Below are 8,666 nucleotides of genomic sequence, written 5' to 3' on the forward strand. Positions count from 1 at the left end.
AGATGATGTGTCCCTTCCGTCTCTCTGCTTTCCTACTGTCTTCATCCAATCCTTCTTACTCCTTTCCATGGCAAGCTTATGCAAGGGTTTCACCGTTGTCAGTGGCTACCTCCCATCCTCTCAGTGGAAATGTTCAACGCACCCTGTCATGGCACGGCTATCCATCTGTCGGTTCTCGATTAGGCCGGAATAGAATCCATTGATTCTTTTGCGTCTGTCACTAACGCCCCGCCCTCAGGAGTTTGAAGCACGTCACAGTCATTCAATCATTGAATCCTACTCAGAATACCACAGACAAGGTTAGACCTTCCGGATTCTCTTGAATGCCGCCATCAGTTCTAGCCTATACCACGAAGATTCCGGTTAAGAAATCCAAGAGATAAACATTAGAGCCTTGTTTGCTTGTAGAACAGAAGTGGTTGTTGGTGCGCGAAATTGTGAACAATACTCTTCACAACTCTCATAATCCCCGGTCGTGAACTCCAAGAACTTGGTAGCTCAATCCCATGGCATTACACAACTTCGCACAACTAACCAGCAAGTGCACTGGGTCGTCCAAGTAATACCTTACGTGAGTAAGGGTCGATCCCACGGAGATTGTTAGTATGAAGCAAGCTATGGTCATCTTGTAAATCTTAGTCAGGCAGACTCAAATGGATATGGTGATGAACGAAAATAACATAAAAGATAAAGATAGAGATACTTATGTAATTCATTGGTAGGAACTTCAGATAAGCGCATGAAGATGCCTTCCCTTCCGTCTCTCTGCTTTCCTACTGTCTTCATCCAATCCTTCTTCTTCCTTTCCATGGCAAGCTTGTGTAGGGTTTCACCGTTGTCAATGGCTACCTCCCATCCTCTCAGTGAAAACGATTGCATATGCTCTGTCACAGCACGCGGAATTCAGCTGTCGGTTCTCGGTCAGGCCGGAATAGAATCCATTGATTCTTTTGCGTCTGTCACTAACGCCCCGCCTGCTAGGAGTTTGAAGCGCGTCACAGTCATTCAATCATTGAATCCTACTCAGAATACCACAGACAAGGTTAGACCTTCCGGATTCTCTTGAATGCTGCCATCAGTTCTCGCCTATACCACGAAGACTCTGATCTCACGGAATGGTTGGCTCGTTTGTCAGGCGAGCACTCGGTTGTCAGGCGATCAACCATGCATCGTGCAATCAGGAATCCAAGAGATATTCACTAGAGCCTTGGTTGCTTGTAGAACAAAAGTGGTTGTCAGTCACCTTGTTCATAAGTGAGAATGATGATGAGTGTCACGGATCATCACATTCATCAAGTTGAAGAACAAGTGATATCTTAGAACAAGAACAAGCAGAATTGAATGGAAGAACAATAGTAATTGCATTAATACTCGAGGTACAGCAGAGCTCCACACCTTAATCTATGGTGTGTAGAAACTCCACCGTTGAAAATACATAAGCATAAGGTCCAGGCATGGCCGTGAGGCCAGCCTCCCAATGATCTAAGAACTAGATGTCCAAAGATGATCAAAGGATCAAAAATAATCCAAAGATATAAATAAAATAGCAAAAGGTCCTACTTATAGAAAACTAGTAGCCTAGGGTGTACAGAGATGAGTAAATGACATAAAAATCCACTTCCGGGCCCACTTGGTGTGTGCTTGGGCTGAGCAATGAAGCAATTTCGTGTAGAGACTCTTCTTGGAGTTAAACGCCAGCTTTTATGCCAGTTTGGGCGTTTAACTCCCATTTGGGTGCCAGTTCCAGCGTTTAACGCTGGGATTCCTGAGGGTGACTTTGAACGCCGGTTTGGGCCATCAAATCTTGGGCAAAGTATGGACTATCATATATTGCTGGAAAGCCCAGGATGTCTACTTTCCAATGCCGTTGAGAGCGCACCAATTGGGCTTCTGTAGCTCCAGAAAATCCACTTCGAGTGCAGGGAGGTCAGAATCCAACAGCATCTGCAGTCCTTTTCAGTCTCTGAATCAGATTTTTGCTCAGGTCCCTCAATTTCAGCCAGAAAATACCTGAAATCACAAAAAAACACACAAACTCATAGTAAAGTCCAGAAAAGTGAATTTTAACTAAAAACTAATAAAAAGTATACTAAAAACTAACTAAAACTACTAAAAACATACTAAAAACAATGCCAAAAAGGGTACAAATTATCCACTCATCACAACACCAAACTTAAATTGTTGCTTGTCCTCAAGCAACTGAAAATCAAATAAGATAAAAAGAAGAGAATATACTATAGACTCCAAATTATCAATGAAACTTAGCTCCAAATTAGATGAGCGGGACTAGTAGCTTTTTGCCTCCGAACAGTTTTGGCATCTCACTTTATCCTTTGAAATTCAGAATGATTGGCTTCTTTAGGAACTCAGAATCCAGATAATGTTATTGATTCACCTAGTTAAGTATGATGATTCTTGAACACAGCTACTTATTGAGTCTTGGCCGTGGCCCAAAGCACTCTGTCTTCCAGTATTACCACCGGATACATACATGCCACAGACACATAATTGGGTGAACCTTTTCAGATTGTGACTCAGCTTTGCTAAAGTCCCCAATTAGAGGTGTCCAGGGTTCTTAAGCACACTCTTTTTGCCTTGGATCACAACTTTATTTCTTTCTTTTTCTTTCTTTTTTTTTTCTTTCTCCTTCTTTTTTTTTTCGTTTTTCTCCTTTTTTTTCTCTTTTTTTTTTGTATTCACTGCTTTTTCTTGCTTCAAGAATCATGTTTATGATTTTTCAGATCCTCAGTAACATGTCTCCTTTTTCATCATTCTTTCAAGAGCCAACAATTTTAACATTCATGAACAACAAATTCAAAAGACATATGCACTGTTCAATCATACATTCAGAAAACAAAAAGTATTGCCACCACATCAAACTAATTAAGCTAGTTTTAAAGATGAATTCGAAATCCTGTACTTCTTGTTCTTTTGTGATAAAAACAGTTTTCATTTAAGAAAGGTGATGGATTCATAGGACATTCATAACTTTAAGGCATAGACACTAAGACACTAATGATCATAAGACACAAACATAGACAAACATAAGCATGAAAATTTCGAAAAATAGGAAAATAAAGAACAAGGAGATTAAAGAACGGGTCCACCTTAGTGATGGCGGCTTGTTCTTCCTCTTGAAGGTCCTATGGAGTGCTTGAGCTCCTCAATGTCTCTTCCTTGCCTTTGTTGCTCCTCTCTCATGATTCTTTGATCTTTTCTAATTTCATGGAGGAGGATGGAATGTTCTTGGTGCTCCACCCTTAGTTGTCCCATGTTGGAACTTAATTCTCCTAGGGAGGTGTTCAGTTGCTCCCAATAGTCTTGTGGAGGAAAGTGCATCCCTTGAGGTATCTCAGGGATTTCATGATGAGTGGGATCTCTTGTTTGCTCCATCCTTTTCTTAGTGATGGGCTTGGGGTCATGCCTTCTCAGTTGAACCGGCTTCCCTCTTGAATCTCTCTTTCATTGAACGCCCTCTTCATAAATGTCTATGAGGACTTGGTCCAACCTTTGATCAAAGCTGACCCTTCTTCATGGTCACAACTTCATAGAAGTGGTCTTGATGCACCCTTGAGATGAATCTCTCCATCTCCCATGACTCGGAGGAGGAGACTTTTGCCTTCCCTTTCCTCTTTCTAGAGGTTTCTCCGGCCTTGGATGCCGTAAATGGTTATGGAAAAACAAAAAGCAATGCTTTTACCACACCAAACTTAAAAGGTTTGCTCGTCCTCGAGCAAAAGAAGAAAGAAGAGAGTAGAAGAAGAAGAAATGGAGGAGATGGAGGTGGGTTTGTGGTTCGGCCTATATGGGTGGGTTTGGGTGGGAGAGTGGTTTGAATTTGAATGGTGAGGTAGGTGGGGTTTTATGGAGGATGGATGTGAGTGGTGAAGAGAAAGAAGGGATTTGATAGGTGAGGGGTTTTTGGGGAAGAGGTGTTGAGGTGATTGGTGAAGAAGAGAGAGAAAGTGGTAGGGTATGTGGGGATCCTGTGGGGTCCACAGATCCTGAGGTGTCAAGGAAAAGTCATCCCTGCACCAAATGGCATGCAAAATCACGTTTTGTGCCTTTTCTGGCATTAAACGCCGGGCTGGTGCCCATTCCTGGCGTTTAACGCCAGGTTCTTGCCCTTTTCTGGCGTTTAACGCCAGTCTGGTGCCCCTTTCTGGCGTTAAACGCCTAGAATGGTGCCAGACTGGGCGTTAAACGCCCAACAGCTAACCTCACTGGCGTTTAAACGCCAGTAGGTGCGTCCTCCAGGGTGTGTTGTTTTTCTTCCTGTTTTTCATTCTGTTTTTGCTTTTTTCATTAATTTTGTGACTTCTTATGATCATCAACCTACAAAAGACATAAAATAACAAAAGAAAATAGTTAATTATAAAACATTGGGTTGCCTCCCAACAAGCGCTTCTTTAATGTCATTAGCTTGACAGAGGACTCTCATGGAGCCTCACAGATACTTAGAGCCATGTTGGGGCCTCCCAACACCAAACTTAAAGTTTGGTTGTGGCCTCCTAACACCAAACTTAGAGTTTGACTGTGGGGGCTCTTTTTGACTCTGATTTGAGAGAAGCTCTTCAAGCTTCCTCTCCATGGTGACAGAGGGATATCCTTGAGCCTTAAATACAAAGGATTCTTCATTCACTTGAATGATCAACTCTCCTCTATCAACATCAATCACAGCCTTTGCAGTGGCTAGGAAGGGTCTACCAAGGATGATGGTTTCATCCATGCACTTCCCAGTCTCTAGGACTATGAAATCAGCAGGGATGTAATGGTCTTCAATCTTCACCAAAACATCCTCTACAAGTCCATGAGCTTGTTTTCTTGAGTTGTCTGCCATCTCTAATGAGATTTTTGCAGCTTGCACCTCAAAGATCCCTAGCTTCTCCATTACAGAGAGAGGCATGAGGTTTACACTTGACCCTAAGTCACACAGAGCCTTCTTGAAGGTTATGGTGCCTATGGTACAAGGTATTGAAAACTTCCCAGGATCTTGTCTCTTTTGAGGTAATTTCTGCCTAGACAAGTCATCCAGTTCTTTGGTGAGCAAAGGAGGTTCATTCTCCCAAGTCTCATTTCCAAATAACTTGTCATTTAGCTTCATGATTGCTCCAAGGTATTTAGCAACTTGCTCTTCAGTGACATACTCATCCTCTTCAGAGGAAGAATACTCATCAAAGCTCATGAATGGCAGAAGTAATTCCAATGGAATCTCTATGGTCTCATTTTGAGCCTCAGATTCCCATGGTTCTTCATTTGGGAACTCATTGGAGGCCAGTGGACGTCCAGTGAGGTCTTCCTCAGTGGCGTTCACTGCCTCTTCTTCCTCCCAGAATTCGGCCATGTTGATGGCTTTGCACTCTTCTTTTGGATTTTCTTCAGTATTGCTTGGGAGAGTACTAGGAGGGAGTTCAGTAATTTTCTTGCTCAGCTGACCCACTTGTCCTTCCAAATTTCTAATGGAGGACCTTGTTTCAGTCATGAAACTTTGAGTGGTTTTGATTAGATCAGAGACCATGGTTGCTAAGTCAGAGGGATTCTGCTTAGAACTCTCTGTCTGTTGCTGAGAAGATGATGGAAAAGGCTTGCCATTGCTAAACCTGTTTCTTCCACCATTATTGTTATTGAAACCTTGTTGAGGTCTTTCTTGATTCTTCCATGAGAAATTTGGGTGATTTCTCCATGAAGAATTGTAGGTGTTTCCATAGGGTTCTCCTAGGTAATTCACCTCTTCTATTGAAGGGTTCTCATGATCATAGGCTTCTTCCTCAGATGAAGCTTCCTTAGTACTGCTTGGTGCATCTTGCATTCCAGACAGACTTTGAGAGATCAAATTGACTTGTTGAGTCAATATTTTGTTCTGAGCCAATATGGCATTCAGAGTATCATTCTCAAGAACTCCTTTCTTCTGACTAGTCCCATTTTTCACAGGATTTCTTTCAGAAGTGTACATGAATTGGTTATTTGCAACCATTTCAATTAGCTCTTGAGCTTCTGCAGGCGTCTTCTTCAGATGAAGGGATCCTCCAGCAGAGCTATCCAAAGACATCTTGGATAGTTCAGAGAGACCATCATAGAAAATACCTATGATGCTCCATTCAGAAAGCATGTCAGAAGGACATTTTCTGATCAATTGTTTGTATCTTTCCCAAGCTTCATATAGGGATTCTCCATCCTTCTGTCTGAAGGTTTGGACTTCCACTCTAAGCTTACTCAATTTTTGAGGTGGAAAGAACTTTGCCAAGAAGGCATTGACTAGCTTTTCCCAAGAGTCCAGGCTTTCTTTAGGTTGAGAGTCCAACCATATTCTAGCTCTGTCTCTTACAGCAAAAGGGAATAGCATCAGTCTGTAGACCTCAGGGTCAACCCCATTAGTCTTGACAGTGTCACAGATTTGCAAGAATTCAGCTAAAAACTGATGGGGATCTTCCAATGGAAGTCCATGAAACTTACAATTCTGTTGCATTAGAGAAACTAATTGAGGCTTAAGCTCAAAGTTGTTTGCTCCAATGGCAGGGATAGAGATGCTTCTCCCATAGAAGTCGGGAGTAGGTGCAGTAAAGTCACCCAGCACCGTCCTTGCATTGTTTGCATTGTTGTTGTTTTCGGCTGCCATATGTTCTTCTTCTTTGAAGAATTCGGTCAGGTCCTCTAAAGAGAGTTGTGCTTTGGCTTCTCTTAGCTTTCTCTTCAAGGTCCTTTCAGGTTCAGGATCAGGCTCAACAAGAATGCTTTTGTCTTTGCTCCTGCTCATAAGAAAGAGAAGGGAACAAGAAAATGTGGAATCCTCTATGTCACAGTATAGAGATCCCTTGAAGTGTCAGAGGAAAAGAAGAGTAGAAGACAGAAGTAGAAAATTCGAACTTATCAAAGGAGATGGAGTTCGAATTTTGCATTAAGGAATAGTGTTAGTCCATAAATAGAAGGATGTGAGGAGAAGGGAAGTAATTTTCGAAAATTAAGTGAAAGATTTTGAAAATATTTTTGAAAAACATTTCTTAATTTTCGAAAATGAGAGTGGGAAAGAAATAAGATGATTTTTGAAAAAGATTTTGAAATTAGAAATCAAAAAGATTTGATTGAAAACTATTTTGAAAAAGATGAGGTTAAGAAGATATGATTGATTTTAAAAATATGTGATTGAAAAGATATGATTTGAAAATAATTTTAAAAAGATTTGATTTTTTTTTTAAAAAAAATTAGTAACTTGGCTATCAAGAAAAGATATGATTCAAACATTAAACCTTTCTCAACAGAAAAGGCAACATACTTGAAATGTTGAATCAAATTATTAATTGATAGTAAGTATCTTTGAAAAAGGAAGGGAATTGATTTTGAAAACATTTGATTGAAAAGATATGATTTGAAAAAGATTTGATTTTGAAAAACTTTGAAAACTTGAAAAAAAATTGATTTGAAAACAAAATTCTCCCCCTTGTGCCATCCTGGCGTTAAACGCCCAGAATGGTGCACATTCTGGCGTTTAACACCCAAAACTCTACCCTTTTGGGCGTTAAACGCCCAACCAGGTACCCTGGCTGGCGTTTAAACGCCAGTCTGTCCTTCTTCACTGGGCGTTTTGAACGCCCAGCTTTTTCTGTGTAATTCCTCTGCTGCATGTTCTGAATCTTCAATTCTCTGTATTATTGACTTGAAAAGACACAAATTAAAAATATTTTTGGATTTTTAATAATCAAAATACAACTAAAATCAAATAACAATGCATGCAAGACACCAAACTTAGCAGTTTGTATACTACTGACACTAATAAGAATGCAATTGAGACACACAAAACACTCAAGTCCAGAGAATTCAAAGATCAGAGTAAGAAATAATCAAGAATTACTTGAAGATCCTTAAGACACATGAATGAATGCATGCAATTGACACCAAACTTAAGATGAGACACTAGACTCAAACAAGAAACATAAAATATTTTTGGTTTTTTATGATTTTGTAATTTTTTTTGTGCTTTTTTCGAAAATTATATTAAAAGAAAATAAAGGTATCAAAATTCTTAATGAGAATTCCAGGAATCATGCAATGTTAGTCTAAAGCTTCAGTCTAAAGGAATTAGACATGGCTAGCCAAGCTTCAGCAGGACAGTGCATTCAAGAGCTAAATTGATGAAGATCAATCAGCTTTGGTGATGATAAGAACATCACCTTGAAACACTAGAATTCATTCTTAAGAACTCTGAAGAAAAAATACCTAATCTAAGCAACAAGATGAACCGTCAGTTGTCCATACACAAAACAATCCCCGGCAATGGCGCCAAAAACTTGGTGCTGTTGCCGGATTTTGGCACTGATGTTACCGGACAAAGAGCTTGCTCAAAACTTGAACAATCCCCGGCAACGGCGCCAAAAACTTGGTGCGCGAAATTGTGAACAATACTCTTCACAACTCTCATAATCCCCGGTCGTGAACTCCAAGAACTTGGTAGCTCAATCCCATGGCATTACACAACTTCGCACAACTAACCAGCAAGTGCACTGGGTCGTCCAAGTAATACCTTACGTGAGTAAGGGTCGATCCCACGGAGATTGTTAGTATGAAGCAAGCTATGGTCATCTTGTAAATCTTAGTCAGGCAGACTCAAATGGATATGGTGATGAACGAAAATAACATAAAAGATAAAGATAGAGATACTTATGTAATTCATT

The 8,666-nt window shown here is 40.4% G+C and overlaps 1 non-coding gene across 1 annotated transcript; it reads left to right on the forward strand.

Moving 5' to 3' along the window:
• Positions 1-6,103: 6,103 nt before the first annotated feature.
• On the forward strand, positions 6,104-6,211 carry LOC130958801 (small nucleolar RNA R71). The gene has a single exon (XR_009077906.1). It is a non-coding gene; the product is annotated as a small nucleolar RNA R71 (small nucleolar RNA).
• The last annotated feature ends 2,455 nt before the right edge of the window (positions 6,212-8,666 follow it).

Source organism: Arachis stenosperma, chromosome 10 (assembly GCF_014773155.1).
Source record: "Arachis stenosperma cultivar V10309 chromosome 10, arast.V10309.gnm1.PFL2, whole genome shotgun sequence".
Lineage (NCBI taxonomy): Eukaryota > Viridiplantae > Streptophyta > Magnoliopsida > Fabales > Fabaceae > Arachis > Arachis stenosperma.